The sequence below is a fragment of the Mastigoproctus giganteus genome, chromosome 3 (genome assembly GCF_048544385.1).
Source record: "Mastigoproctus giganteus isolate SK-2022 chromosome 3, ASM4854438v1, whole genome shotgun sequence".
In the NCBI taxonomy this organism is placed as follows: Eukaryota; Metazoa; Arthropoda; class Arachnida; order Uropygi; family Thelyphonidae; genus Mastigoproctus; species Mastigoproctus giganteus.
Window position 1 is genome coordinate 68,946,600 of NC_143577.1, and position 16,940 is coordinate 68,963,539.

Genomic DNA, 16,940 nt, shown 5'->3' on the forward strand with positions numbered 1-16,940 from the left:
TCAGCTGTAGCTTCCTTGTACTGCGGTGCATCTTAAGTACCAGCAGGTTCACGGTCTAAATCACGTGTTTCATCGCCATGTGTACTGGGACCGGAAACGGCTCGGGAGCGCATCATATGTAGTCAATCATACCTCTTTTCTGAGGATAGTAGCCTCAAAGAGGGGATGAATCCGCAAACCTTTGTCTCTATTGATGTTCTCTGTCGAACTAATCCACAAACTCTCGAGCCACCTGCGGTCCCAGAACCTATGCCCCCGATCAGTGATGATAGCTTCATCCAGGGAGATCTGGTGTTGCTTAACCTAACCTATATGCACAAATGACTATATGTGTGTATGGGACATGATACTGCCAAGGGGGATGTCTTTGTGTGTGCACGATGTAAGGAGTGCAAGGAAATCAGGCGACAACTCAGCGTTGTTATGGGCCTTTATCAGAGCTTGAAGGACAGGGTGGATGCCCTCAAAGGAAATAAATTGAGGGGCCCATCAAGCTCTCAGCTCCCCACATCAACGCCAGAGCTTGCACTTGGTCATCAGGCAACACAGAGGCAGCCCCCTAGGCAGAATGCGCTGGTCCCACAGGAACTAGTAGTTGTTGGTGACTCTATTGTCAGGGAAACGGGGAACATGCTTTGTAAAAAGGATAGGTGGAATAGGACCAGGGTATGTCTGCCAGGGGCAAAGGTTGATGACGTTGTAGAGCGGATATCATCTTTTAAGGGCACAAAAGGTGATATAGTTGTACACGTTGGCATTAATGATATTAAGAGTAGGAGACCGGCGGAATTACTTAGCAAGTACAGGTCACTGTTGAAAAAAAGCCGTGAATTAGGGTTGAATTTGAAAGTGTCTGCAATTCTGCCCAGACACGATAGGAGGGAGTATATGATGAGAGCCTTGTCGATCAATTCGGCCCTGGAGGGATTGTGCAAGGCTCAAGGGGTAGAATTTTTTTCAGCCTGGACTGTACTTGTTAACAGGAGAGATTGCTTCTACAGGGATGGGATACACTTAAATAGAAAGGGTGCAAGAATTTTTGCTGATGCTGTCGAGGCAGTGTTAGGTGGGTCGGAAAACTGCTAGTTGGGGGGGATACAAGGACTAATAGATTAACAGTAGCCACTGGCAGAGGTGGAAGTGTTTTTGCACTGCTTCTATTGAAATGAGCAGAAGCCTGAAAAACAAGATGTAGGATATTTCAGAGACTGCTGGGAGTCATTGCGGTACAAGTAAACACATGGGTTGTGTTAGGGTAGCTAAGAATAGAAACAGGTGCATGTATACCTGCGTGTACACCAATGCTAGGAGTTTGGTAAATAAATTTGATGAATTTGAGGTATTGCTCAAAACATCAAAGGCAGATATTGTTGGGATATCAGAGACGTGCTGTCACACAGATATAAGTAATGCGGAACTGGAATTTGGGGAATACAATGTGTATAGAAAGGATAGACAGGACAGGAGGGGAGGAGGGGTTATGCTATTAATTAAGAAACACATAAAGTCCAAGGAAGTGAAGCCAGTCGACATCGATGGACAGCGCAGTGTCGAGTCAGTTTGGTGTGACATAAGCATAGGGAAATCAAAATTGAGAGTAGGAGTGTGCTGTAGGCCTAATGACTCTGATGAGTATAATAAGATATTGTACAGGGAAATAGAGTGGGCCAGTAAATCAGAGAGTCTTATAATGGGGGATTTTAATTTCCCAGATATTGACTGGAATTTGTGGGTTGGTCACTCTCACACTAGCAAGGCTTTTGTGGATTTATTGGATGATTGTTTTGTACATCAGCATATTCGTAAGGCAACAAGAGGGAGCAATACTCTTGATCTGATTATCAGTAGTGATTCTTCATGCATTAAGAATCTGCAGATAAATGAACCACTAGGTGGCAGTGATCACAGTGTGTTGAAGTGGGATTTACTCAAGGAGGTAAGTACCATCAGAGGTAAAGGGAAGGGTTTTTGTTTTCGTAAAGGCGACTATGATGGTCTGAGACAGTATTTAAATTCTATACAGTGGGACCAACTGATGATGTTACCAACAGCAAACTCAAAATGGGAAGCATTCAAGCAACTAATCTTGGAGGCTACCAGGCCTAAATGGTTGTCAGATGAACTAATGAGACATGTGGCAGAGAAGAAAAATGCATGGGATACATACAAATTAATGGGTGACATGGAAGCCTATGATAGATATAAGTTGGTCTGTAACCAAGTCACAAAGGAGATTAGGCAGGCAAAGGCAGACCATGAAAAATCCTTGGCAAAGGATGCAAAGAAAAACAGAAAAGAGTTCTTTACATATTTAAACTCAAGAAGGAAAGGGATGAATCAGATTGGTCCACTGGATATTGATGGTTCAACAGTTGAGGATCCTGCTCAGGTGGCTAACAATCTAAACGAGTATTTTGCATTCACGCATCAGGAGTTATTCAGGAAGGAGAATGATGTGGGTAAAGTAAACATTGGCAGTGAGCTGGATGATTTTGTAATAACTGAGAGGAAAGTGGAGGAGAGGTTGTTGAGGATAAACATAAAAAAGGCACCTGGGGTGGATGGGATCTATCCAGTTATATTAAAGGAGGCAGCAAAGGAAGTAAGCAAACCCCTAGCCATAATTATGAGAGCTTCTTTGGACTCAGGGGAGGTACCCATAGACTGGAGATGTGCAAATGTAACCCCAATTCACAAAGGAGGATCAAAGGCTGACACAAGTAATTATAGACCTGTTAGTTTAACTTCTGTTCCAGGTAAATTAATGGAGGCACTGGTTAAAGAAGCACTGCAGGATCATCTAGACAAGAATTCAGTTATAGCTCAGACGCAGCATGGTTTTGTTGAGGGCAGGTCTTGCCTGACCAATTTGATTGGATACTATGATGTAGTCACAAAAGAACTGGATGCAGGGAATAACTTTGATATTATATATTTGGATCTTAGAAAGGCTTTTGATACTGTTGCACATGGAAGACTGCTGCACAAATTGGAGCAGTGTGGCATTGGAGGCAAATTGCTGCTATGGATAAGGGGATGGTTGAGTGGCAGAAGACAGAGTGGTAATCAATGGACACTGCTCAACGTGAACTAATGTTATTAGTGGAGTTCCTCAGGGTTGGGTCCGTTGTTGTTTTCGGTGTTTATGAATGATATTGATGATGGGATATCAAGTTTAATGTCCAAGTTTGCAGATGATACAAAGGTTGGCAGGGTTGTTAAGGACACTACTGACGCTATGCTGCTGCAACAGGATCTGGAAAGGTTGAACAGATGGGCTCAGAGGTGGCAAATGAAGTTTAACATTGACAAATGTAAAGTACTACATATGGGAAACAGTAACCCCAGAGCAACGTATCAACTCTGCGGTACTACACTGACGGTGGTGGAGAATGAAAAGGACCTGGGCGTAATTGTGCAGGCAGATATGAAGTTCTCTGAGCAGTGCAGACGAGCTGCAAGAGTAGCTCATGGTGTCTTGTCAATGATATACAGGAATTTTTCTAGCAGGGATAAGGAGGTGATTATTCCCTTGTATAAGGCAATGGTTAGGCCTCATCTTGAGTACTGTATACAGGTCTGGAGGCCTCATTTCAAGAAGGATGTAGAGCTGCTGGAACGAGAAAGAGAAGGGCAACAAGATTAGTGAATGGAACAAAGGGGTGCTCTTACGAAGAAAGGCTTAAGTTTTGCAAATTACAGAGTCTGGAGACTAGGCACCGGCGAGGTGATCTGATAGAGGTGTATAAGGCTTTGAATGGTTTGAGCATGCTCAATGCCAATGGGATTCTTCATCTTGCTCAGAATAATCAGCGCAGAGGGCATAAATTCAAATTGAGGAAGGACGGATGTCGGATAGATGTGCGGAAATTTGCCTTTGGCCAGCGGGTGGTTGGTTGGTGGAACCGACTTCCATCACTTGTTGTTGAAGTTGATAGCCTAAACAAATTTAAAGCTCAACTGGACAGGTATTTCAAACGAACGGAGGGGTGAAATGGGAGTGGGTTTTTTTTTTTTTGTCTGATGCTGAATAAGCTTGCTTTCTTGCATCATATGCCTCTGCTAATGCTAATGCTAGTTAAAATGGAATGAACACTCATTAAATAAGTGGAGGAGAAATTGTTGAAGATAAACACAAGAAAGGCACATGGGGTGGATTGGATCTATCCAGTTATGTTAAAGGAGGCTACAAAGGAAGTAAGCAAACCCTTAGCCATAATTATGAGAGCTTCCTTGGACTCAGGGGAGGTACTTATAGACTGGAGATGTGCAAATGTTACCCCAATTCACAAAGGAGGATCAAATACTGACTCAAGTAATTATAGACCTATGAGTTTAATTTCTGTTCCAGAAAAATTAATGGAAGCACTGGTTAAAGAAGCACTGCAGGATCATCTAGACAAGACTTCAGTTATAGCTCGGACGCAGCATGGTTTTGTTAACAGGAAGTCTTGTCCGACCAATTTGATTGGATACTATGATGCAGTCACAAAAGAACTGGATGCAGGGAATAACTATGATATTATATACTTGGATCTTAGAAAGGCTTTTGATACTGCTGCACAGATTGGAGCAGTGTGGCATTGGAGGCAATTTGCTGCTACGGATAAAGGGGTGGTTGAGGGGGAGAAGACAGAGTGGTAATCAATGGACACTGCTCATCGTATACTAATGTTATTAGTGGAGTCCCTCGGGGTTCAGTGTTGGGTTCATTATTGTTTTCTGTATTTATAAATAATATCGATGATGGTATATCTGCAAGTATTTGTATCGTCTGCAAGATTAATGTCCAAGTTTGCAGACGATGCAAAGGTTGGCAGGGTTGTTAAGGACACCACTGATGCTATGCTGCTGCAACAGGATTTGGAAAGGTTGAGTAGATGGGCTGAGAGGTGGCAAATGAAGTTTAACATTGACAAATGTAAAGGATTACATATGGGAAACAGCAACCCCAGAGCAACGTATCAACTCTGTGATACTACACTGACAGTGGTAGAGAATGAAAAGGACCTGGGGGTAATTGTGCAGGCAGATATGAAGTTCTCTGAGCAGTGTAGACGGGCTGCAAGAGTAGCTCATGGTGTCTTATCAATGATATACAGGAATTTTTCTAGCAGGGAAAAGGAGGTGATTGTCCCTCTGTATAAGGCAATGGTCAGGCCACACCTTGAGTACTGCGTATAGGTCTGGAGGCCTCATTTTAGGAAGGATGCTTGAGCGTGTACAGAGAAGGGCAACAAGATTGGTGAGGGGAATGAAGGGAGGCTTAAGTTCTGCAAATTGCAGTGGCTGGAGACTAGGCACCTGCGTGGTGATCTGATTGAGGTGTATAAGGCCTTGAGTGGGTTGAACACACTGAATTCTGATGGGATCCTTCCACATATTCAGATTATGAACCTAAGTGGGCATAAATTCAAATTAAGAAAGGACAGATGTAGAATAGATGTGCAGAAGTTTGCCTTTAGCCAGCGGGTGGTTAATTGCTGGAACAATTAACCAATTAAGTTGATAGGTTAAATAAATTTAAGGAGGAACTGGACAGGCATTTGGAGGGAATGGTGTGATTTTTTTTTTTTGGCTGATGCTGCATAAGCTCATACACTTTTTTTTTTCTTTTTTTTTTTTATGAAAACCCCAAACACGAAAGGTATCAAAACCTATAGTGCTTAGTACCGTGCATGGGTTGAAGGAGAAGTATGGGGGGGGGGATGCCGGAAACTTTGCTGTAGAGTCTAAACATGGGTTTCACCACTTCAAGCCTGCAATAAGCAAAGTGGTGGTATTTCACCGGTTGATGAAAGTCATCTACCACATGCCACTACTACTATGACCACCACCCAGTAGAACTGAGTGACCAACAATGGGAAAACAAAAATGAGAGTTGAGTGTATATTATAGATCAGGGGTGGCCAACTTAATTTGTGATGCAATTACTTTTTTCTTCAAAATGTGGCGCGATCTACCATCTCAAGAATTTCATTGCACATGGTTAAAAAAGTTAATCAACACATTGAAAAATGTTGTTTATAAATTTAAAAATTAAATACAATTCAGAATTCTTATTTTAAATTTAGACATATTTAAAGTTTTAATTTATCCAAAGTTTGTGTCTTCAAGTCATCTGCCAAGCTTTTAAAATCGGGGATATACCGTGATAAGACCCACCATAAAAAATCTTCTGTGTGCTTGTTTGTAAGAGTAGAGCGGTTTTTTTTTTTTTTTTTTTTGTCTGTTTGTTTCAAATACGAAAAGGCCAATTTACATAGGTATGTAGAACCAAACAGGAATTTAAAAGTTCACTGCATTTTTTTACATTTGGGTACTTTTCTTGGGAAATATGTTTCCAAAAGTCTCCTTCTGATGATCTGGCTTTTAGAAAGATATTGTTTCGCAATGCAATAATTTCATTTTCAGGTAATATTTTCTCCACTTGAAAAATCTCCAGCAGTTTTTTTTACAATTTGTTTCGTATCTAAACCGACATTAAATGGAAAAGAAATATATTGAAAAATGGCTTGAATTGTTTTAAAATCTCTGAATCTGGTTTCAAAATCATCCACAACTTTCTCAATTTTGGAAGCATATTTCTCACTATTAAATTCAAAAACAGGATGTTTTTGCAAAATGATCATATTTATTTTCATTTGAGATCCATAGCCATTGCCAAAAATTGATATTTATATGCAAAAATACTACTAAACGGTGAGTTGAAGTGCCTTTCTAAATTTCCTTTTTTTGGGTATAGCCACGGAAGCATTACAAATCAAACAACAGCATTTTTCTTTTATCGTTACAAAAAAAAGTATTCTAGTTCCCACTCTTGATGAAAATGATACGTTTTGTTCTTTTTCGTAGTATTCATTTTAAATCAAAGATTATTAAATTAACATATAAGTGCTGTCCAATTACTCCTCAAATAGGCCTCTGAGGTTGGGTATATTCATATTACGTTCTTAGCGTTTTTTCACCATTTTACCCGCGGATAAAGGCAAAGCAACGGTGGTTCTTAATAAAGAAGTATATAAGAATAAAGCGTTGAGCTTATTAGAAGATCAGACAACCTATAAGGTTATCCAGAAGGAGTCCACTTCTTAGTTTGGAGCGACAAGTGAACGGAATGTTGCAGAGTTGGCTTAAATCTAATAAGATTTCTAAAGAACAATATTGGACACTACATGCTACAGGTAGCCAAATGCCAAGGTTTTATGGCTTACCCAAAATCCACAAAGTAGACGTGCCACTCAGACCCATAGTCTCATTTATAGGTAGTCCGACGTATGCACTTTCGGGTTTCCTAGCCAAACTATTGTCTCCACTAGTAGGACTCTCTGAATATAGTATCAAGGATAGTAAAGAATTTGTGCACTTTATTAGGAGCCAGCGTATAGAAGAGGATGAAATTATGATATCATTTGATGTAAAATCGTTATTCACTTGTATTCCTATTGACCATGGAGTGTGGTGTGCAAACATAGTTTTACAGAGGGATACCACCCTAAATACTAGGATGCAACTTAATCCAGAAGATATTAGGAAGGGTATAGAATTGTGCCTCTCAAGTAACACTATGGTTTTTGATAACATTATATATAAGCAGGTTAATGGTACAGCTATGGGATCCCCCATTAGCGCAATTATAGCAAATCTAGCTATGGAGGAGCTCGAGACCAGAATATTTAATGCTAGTGTTCTCCCTATGCGCCCCTGGAAAAGGTATGTGGATGATACGTTTACATTTGTTCGGAAGGGGAGTGAAGATCATGTGTTGAATATCTTAAATGGCTTCTCCCAATTCATACAATTTACATCGGAAGTTGAAGATGGAGGAGTTCTGCCGTTCCTGGATGTGTTGGTCTGTAGGGAAGACCAGCAGTTAAAGACAAAAGTCTTTAGAAAAACGATGTGTAAAGGGCAATATACGCATTATAATTCAGCCCTGACCAGCCATCATAGGAACAGTGTGATAAGAACGCTAATTAATAGAGCGAAATCACATTGCAGTAACTCCGATGATAGGAAAGCAGAGTATGAACGTGTCACGGCGGATCTTACTAAATGTGGTTACCCCCAGAGGATTATAGATAAATTTATTAATGAAAATCAGAGGAGAGATGAATCTTTTATACCAGTATCCACTGCATACATTCCCTATTATCCGGGCTTGACGGATTATATAACTAGAGTATTAAGAAAATATCAGACACGCTGTGTGCAGCTTCCGGGACAAAGACTGCGCACAGTTGTGTCTCAAGTTAAGGACCCCATTCAAAAAGAGGATGCTAGTGGGGTCGTATATAATATTAGATGCCCGGATTGTGGGGAATGTTATGTAGGGGAGACAAAACGTCGTCTCAAAGATCGTCTGGGGGAACACAAAAAAGCAATAAGAAATGCGGAATATGACAAGTCCGCCGTGGCCGAACATTTTTGGGAGAAGCAGCACCAGATCTCCCCAGACGATGCCACTATCACCGATCGGGCGCATAGGTTCTGGGACCGTAAGTGGCTCGAGAGTTTGCGGATCAGCTCTACAACCAACATTAATAGGGATAGGGGTGTACGGATTCACCCCCTTTTAGAGACTATTATCCTAAAAAAGGATGAACGGTTCCGTACGACTTCCGTTCGAGCCACTTCCGGTTCCACAATGCAAGAGAGCGGAACACGTGAGAATGGAAACATGTGATGCCTACCATTACCCTGCTGATATTTAAAGGTGTACTGAATAATAGAGAGTACTGCTGAAGAAGAAGGCTGGAGCCTTTGAAAGCTACGGGATTTTATCGCTTTTAACTTAGTATATTTTAATGCATTTTAATCTTGTGTTTTAATACTTTTAATATTGTAATACGTATATTAATTTTGTAAATACAGGTTATTGTAAATATAGTTATCAAGATTTGTTTTGTTTTATTTTATTTTAATTTTATTTTACTCCATGAAAGGTTGGTGAAAAAACAGCTAAGAACGTAATATGCTGTCCAATTATTAATATTAAGTAGGCTAAATAAGAATTCGACACATACACTATGCTCTCCATCACGTAACTGCATGAATTTTCAATAGACAAGCATAGTTCAACGGATTTATAATTAGCATATGTAGTGGAGTGCATAATAATAATATTTAGATTTTGACCAATCTATTTTTTAAATATATTTAAAATTCATCGTGATTGACCGAAATTAAAGTCGCAATCGACTTGTTGGCCACCCCTGTTATAGATCATATGACTGTAATGAACAACTATACAGACATGAAATAATGGAGTTAGTGGTTAAAGAAACATTATGGGATCATCTTGACAGAAATGTAGTTATACTGAAATCACAGCATAGATTTATTAAAGGGAGATCTTGTTTGATGAGTCTGATTGGCTACTATGATGCAATAACAAAAGAAATGGATGCAAAAGATCATTTTGACATCACATATTTGGATTTCTGCAAAGCTTTTGACACTGTTTCACTAGACTACAAATTGGAGCAGTGTAGCATTAGGGGTAAGTTATTGCTATAGTTGTCCCTGAGTGCCAAGCGAGTGATCAAAGCAAATTTCAAATTGCCTTCTCTAGAATTAATAGATTTCAGAGAAATTTCAAGTGTTTATTAACTAAGTTATTTTTTTTCAGCTCTTCTAAATAAAGAAGTAAGCTTTCCAAAAAGAAAGGAAAGGTACCGTTCTTCTTCTTGTATATAGAACTAACCTACATAACACACTAACTACTAATCTCTAATCGCTTGGTCACTGGTGGCACTGCTCCTGCCTCCACGTGGCGGGGCCGGTAAGCTGTAGGAAAAGTTATCCTCTGGGGCTAAAAGGAGCAACCATGGATTATGACAATTATCCAGTACTTGAGCCTAGACGCTCATGTCATGACTTAAATGAACCCGAACGTGACGAATCACAATCTAAGAGACTATGCAAAAATGAGAATCAGCAGGAATATCCAACGTTCCTCATATTACATTCTCTTTCTGCCAAACCTATGAGTGTACTTTCACTATTTCTAATCCAGAAATGTTTGGAAAGTGTGGCTGGTTCAAAATGGTGAAAAGACTCCAATCTGGAGATCTGCTAGTCGAAACAACTAAGCACCAGCATTCTCAGGCTCTACTAAAATTATCAACTTACGGTGGAATACCAGTACAGGTCACCCCCTCATGCTACCTTAAATAGTTCCAAAGGAGTAATAGCAGAGTGGGACCTGATGAATGTCACTGAAGATGAGATAGTGGAAGAACTAAAAGATCAAAAAGTAGTTCAAGCAAAGCGGATAATAATTAAAAAAGATGGTGAACTTGTTCCCACTAGGAATATTATCCTCACATTTAGTACACCAACCTTACCATCGTGTGTCAAAGCTGGATACCTTAATTGCCGAATACTTCCCTACATTCCAAACCCAATCAGATGTTTCAAGTGTCGAAAATTGGGACACTCGCAAACAGTGTGTTGAGGAGACACCATCTGCCCAAACTGTGGCTCTAAAGCTCATGCACAAACGGACTGCAATGCAGATGCCCAAATTGTAAAGGCCAGCATACTCAAAAGCATGTGAACTCTGGAGGGTAGGAAAAGAGATTCAGAAATACAAAGTTAAACAAAAGGTCACCTACCAGGAAGCTGGAAGAAAGTTATGCTCAGTATGCCAAAAATTACCTATGCTGCAGCCAAAAAATACCAGTCAGCTGCGACACAAATGGCAGTCACAGTACCTCCATCCATCTCAATTGCCGATTGGCCTTGATCAGTGCTGTCGTCCCCACAGCAGCCACCTACAGAACAATGTAAAGTGACTTGTGCTAGCAATACTCCGCTAACAGTCCCACCAACTGCAACTGATACTCTACCAGAAACTGTGAAATTGAAAGCATCACCCCCAAATATTGCATACCAACCATGCTCAGGAAATATGGACATTGATGCTGGCACCCTGCAGGATGAGACAATCTTAGATTTACAAGCAGAAGAGGATATGGACATTGGGCGCCCTAACTTCCCAAAAAAAAAGAAAAGATGAAACTAGAACGACACAAGCAGGCTGGGTATAAAAAACAGACAGAACCATACACAATCTCTAAAACTAAATAATGCAGAATATTATACAGTGGAACTGTAGAGGTCTACGAAGCAATATATTTGATGATTATGAACTAATCAAACAGCACAGTCCAATAAGCTTCTGCTTGCAAGAAACCAATCTAACCCTGCAGGTGACTCCGGTGATTAAAAATGATAGTATCTATCAACAAGACAGAAGCAATACTAACTCAACCAGAGGAGGCGTAGTCATACTAGTTGACAACAGAGTTCCTACAAAACAGATCTCGCTGCAGACCATATTAGAAGCTGTAGCAGTACATATCGTTTTAAATTTTACTTTAACCATAGTCTCTGTATACCTTTCCCCAAACAAAGAATTCAATGCGAAAGAACTGGAGGACCTTATAAAGCAGCTTCCATCTCCTTTCATTCTACTAGGAGATTTCAATGGGCACCACACTATGTGGGGATCTCCCCAGATAGACAAACGAGGAAAACTTATTGAAACAGTTCTTGACAGCCAGAATCTCACGTTATTAAACACTGGTGCTGACACTTATATTCACTTTCCCACCGGAGTATCTACTGCCATAGACTTATCAATATGTTCCCCAAAACTATTCACAATCATTCAGTGGTTAGTCTCAAGTAACCCACTGAACAGTGACCATTACCCAATTATTTGCAAATTACAAACAAACGGAACCACACATATAGCCAGCCGCATAAAATGGAAATTTTCAAAAGCAGATTGGAACAAGTTCGCAGATTCAATTTCCTTTGATAATCAAGTCATCAAAATCCAGTCCATAGATGAAGTTACCGACCACATTACTGCACAGATAATAACAGCTGCAACCTGTGCTATACCAAAAATCACAGCCGGTCCTCGCAGACATGCCAATATCTGGTGAAATGATGCATGCCGTGATGCCAAAAAAGAAAAGAATAAAGCATGGAATCGATTTCGCAAGTATCAAACAAGTGACAACCTGATTAATTTTAAGAAACTTAAAGCACAGGCACGTTATGCGCAGAAAAAAGCGAAAAAATACACTTGGGTCCGATTCGCTTCCACTATTACTAAAATACAGAGAGTAGAAAAATCTGGAATAAAATCAAAAAGCTGAATGGTAAATCATTCTCCGAATCAATGCCCATTATAAGCTGGAAAAGTAGACTTCTCCTCTCCAATAGAAACTGCAAATGCCCTGGCAGATTGCTTTTCTCAAATCTCTGCAACATCAGTATATGAGTCTACTTTTAAACAGCTAAAAACTAATGCAGAAAAGCATAACCTGAACTTCGATACAAGGGCATCTCCTCCATATAATTGATCTTTTACACTATTTGAACTAGAGAGCTCTCTAAATAGGTCGGGTGATAGTGCACCAGGGCCCTGATGGGATATACTTCAACCGGATATTCTCAGATGGCTACTACCCTCTTTCTTGGCACCACTCAATAGTTCTAGCCTTTGCCAAACCTGGAAAGGATCAATCAGATCCATGAAACTATCGGCCAATATCTCTCAGCAGTTGCCTTGGTAAGACACTAGAAAAAATGATTCACGCTCTTTTAGTATGGTTTCTAGAATCTCATTCGGTGATGAATAAGAATCAGTATTGATTTCGAAAAAATCGGTCAACTCAAGACCTATGGTCAAGGCAGAATCCAACATACGCAATGTTTTTATCCATAAAGAACATCTAGTCATGATCTGCCTGGATATCGAAAAAGCCTTTGATACTACCTGGCGGTATGGCATAGTTCAAAATCTGTATGCCACAGGACTCCGGGGTCAGCTACCACTAATCATACAGAGTTTTTTAGAAAACAGGACCTTTCAAGTGCGTTACTGCAATTCACTATCCCATACATTTGTCCAAGAAGAAGGGGTCCCACAAGAATCAGTTCTAAGTGCAATACTCTTTGCAGTTAGACTAAATAATGCAACAGAAGATATTCCGGCTAATGTTGACACCTATTTATATGCAGACGACCTTACTATATTCTATCACTCACAAAGCATGCCCTCCATTGAGCCAGAATTGCAGCTCTCGATAAACAAAATAGAGTTGTGGGCATCCCGCAATGGCTGTCATCTCTCTGCAACAAAAACAACTGCTATCCACTTTTGCAAAAAGTGTCAGCTCCATCCAGATCCGGAGCTAATATTAGGAACCCAAAAAATACCACTTAGCAAAAGTATCCGGTTCTTGGGCCTTATACTCGACACTAAACTTGCCTTTCAGGCACATATACGACAAACATGAACTCAGTGCATGAAAAAGATAAATATCCTCAAAGTTATCTCTTCCATGCCATGGGGAGCCGATCACGTCACTCGTCTACACCTATATCGAACCTTAATAAGATCTCGTCTAGATTATGGAGCCCCAGTTTATGATTCTGCATGTAAGACAGCATTGGCTTGGCTCAATCCGGTCCAGCCTAGTGCTCTCAGGATTGCCTTAGGGGCCTTTAAGACATCCTCAGTGCAAAGTATGTATATAGATGCCAATGAACCTCCACTACATTTTAGGAGAAAAGTATTGCTTCTTAGTTATGCAGTCAAATTACGTAGTCACCCATCTCATCCCATCTGGACATATCTTTTTGAACCGCAGTGGGAAAACTTATATAGAAATAAACCCAACGAAAACAAACCTGCTGGTATCCGGCTACAAGAGGTAACTCAAAATTGGAACATCTACCTTGGAAATATCTTTCAAGTTACAGACGCAGTACAAGCACCATGGGCAATGTATATACCTCATTGCAACAACTATTTTCTTCAGTGGGGAAAACACTCCTTATCGAACCACAATCTTAGACAGTTACATGCAAATCATGCATTGACCAATGCTCACAGTCTTCAGATATACACAGACGGCTCCAAAACTGATATATCCGTGGGAGCTGCAGTAATGAGTCCTACAATCCACTGTCTCTGTCCAATTACAACTTGAATGCAGTGTTTTTACGGCTGAACTATATGCAATCAAAATAGCTTTAAATCTCATTAACGATGTTCCAAGGCGCCTCCGTAGCCAGGTGGGAAGGAGCAGCAGTGCATAGCACACGCTTCTTGATTAGACCAGGGTTTGAGCCCGTCACCACCAAATGTGGAGGATGCAGAAAGGTCAGGGAATGACCACTGCATATCCCGGAGCAATATGGCCTTAGTTGTTAATGCTCCTAAAAACCAAATAACATAATAACAACAACGATGTTCCAAACACCCATGTAATAATATATACACACTCTTTAAGTGCTGTGAATGCCCTACAGAATATATCACAACATTTGCATCCACTTCTCTCACAAATCAGGTCACAGTTATGCCATCTCAGTAAAAATAAGCGAACTGTCACGTTTTGCTGGACACCCAACCGCGTTGGAATTCCAGGAAATGAGCGTGCAGACGAAGCAGCAAAACACCCTACTTGTTTCGATTCCATCCCAGTTCCTTTTTCTGACTATAAACCAATCATATGGAGGATATGTACTGAGACGTGGTCGGAAATGTGGCATAATCAAACAGGTAACAAACTTCTTGAAATAAAACTATGGAATCCACAGCTATGGAGATGCAGTTCCCGATTAAACAGGCAGGAAGAGGTTGTGCTGGCAAGAGCACAAATTGGCCATACACATCTTACACACCTATTTTTACTGCTAGGAGAAGATCCTCCACTTTGCCTGCATTGTAGTTCCATGCTTACCGTGAAACATATTATTATTGAGTGTGCACATTATCATTCAGCTAGAATCGCATGTTTCAGATCTTTAATTAGCTCACAAAAACCTGTGCAACTAAGCCATATACTTGGAGATGATGCCACCTTATCAGAACTGTTCACTTATCTAAAAATGATCAACGCATACAATCACTTCTAGAATAGTCTCCTTTCCTATATTGACCAACACTCCAAAGTAACAGGCGCAATATGGTCATAGCAGCCCTTGTGCTAATAAATCCCACTCCAACAACAACAACAATTGCTATAGTTAAAGGGATGTCTGAGTGGCAGAAGACACGGGGTTGTTATTAATAGGCACTGCTCTTATTGGACTAATATTATTGGTGGCATCCTTAGTATTCAGTGTTGTACCCCTTACTGTTCTCAGTATTTATTAATGATATTGTTGGTCATGTTAAGCTTATTTTCTAAGTTTGCAAACGATACAAAGGTTGGCAATGGATTAATTACAGGAATCAAGGTTTAATTGCAGCTAGACTAAAAAAAATTTGGCAGATGGGCTGAGAGTTTCTTAGATTACAGTTGCCCATATGCAAGATACTGCATATGGGCAACAGTAAGCTCAGAATAACATACCATTTGAGTGGTACCACACTCCATCTGGTGGAAAACAAAAGAGAACTAGGGATAAATGTACAGTACGACATGAAGTTCTCTGAGCAGTATAGATAGGCTGCTAGGACAGCTTATGGAGTTTGTCATTGATATACAGAAATTTTGCCAGTAGAGAAAGATTATTCCACTGTATAAAAAAAATCCTGAAGTTACATCTTGAGTACTACATACAGGTCTGGAAGCATTATTTTAAGAAGGATATGGTATGTGTGCAGGGAAGAACAACAAGATTGTGTCCAAGCCAGGGACACAAAAGGGTATTCTTGCCATGAAATAATTCAGTTCTGCAAATTGTGAAGCACTCAGAAACCTTGGAAGCACATGGAAGGACATCTAATTTAGATGTTAAGGCTTTAAATGGATTGAATAAACAAAAATTGATTCTTTACATTAGTAGACAAGATTAGTGAACAAAATGAGTTTAACCCATGCATGGTACTAAGTAATGTAGGTTTTAATACCTCTTGTGCTTGGGGTTTTTGTTTTAAAAAAAAAAAAAAAAAAAAAAAAAAAAGAAAGAAAAAGAAAAGCTGATTATTTTTTCTTGGACAAGTTGAATAACATATCTTCCACTACCACCGGTTTCATGCAGCAACTGGATTAAGGCATTATTTATAACTTAAAAAGAGCATATAAAGCCTACCTGCTAAGTTATTTGATCCTCATCATAGGAGGAGAAAATAGTTTGCAGCCAAAGTGGAATGACTTTGTTATTCATAATGCTGTTACTTGGGATAGTATTGCATCAGCTACTTCATAATGATTAGTTTTGGCAAGAATATCATTGAAAAGCATGACACAGCAAAATGATAGGATGGGACTTATGATCCATATGGATGCTAGCAACATGTGGATTTTGTTGAAGAATCTGGGGATTTTATTAAGGTGGATGGATGATGTTGCTACTACAGCAATGCCAATGTCAGAAGTGCTGCTAACCACCGAGCAAAATGAAGTTTTTGTTCCCATAGACAAAAGTTAAAATAATATTTGTACTGTACTGAAAAATGCATGTAGGACAAACTGGGCAAATGATATTTAATTCTTTCTTTAAAATAATTTATTAGGTTAATTATTTAATTTTTTCATTTCAATTATATTGTTTTCTTTTCATATCTTCCCTTTTAAATCAAACAAAAGCTAAACAAAATGTTATTGTTAGGCAAAGCTTAAGTTAATATTAATAGATATATAACACTTAAAATGGCTAAGTTTTGACATTTTTAGCATTATTACAAAACCTCAAAATTTAGTTCCTCTGAATTTTGTATTAACAAGATTCTGCTGTAATACTAGATACAAGGACCCATTACACTTCAATGATATAAATGTGCTTGGATTATTGGAGACAATGCAGATTTGTCTGAAATCTTATTTCTAAAGGTAACATGTCTAACCTCTCTTTGATATAGCAAAATTGCATCCAGTATAACTGAAATGGATAATATAGCCACAGTAGCCTTTGTGCCAATAATACGCCTACCAATGTCTGAACCAAAACATATGACCCTA

At 39.6% G+C, this 16,940-nt stretch overlaps 1 protein-coding gene across 1 annotated transcript in view; it reads left to right on the forward strand.

Annotated features, from left to right (window-relative positions):
- Nucleotides 1-16,940, forward strand: part of eIF5B (eukaryotic translation initiation factor 5B) — a 609,831-nt gene that overhangs the window by 520,303 nt on the left and 72,588 nt on the right. The window lies entirely within an intron of this gene.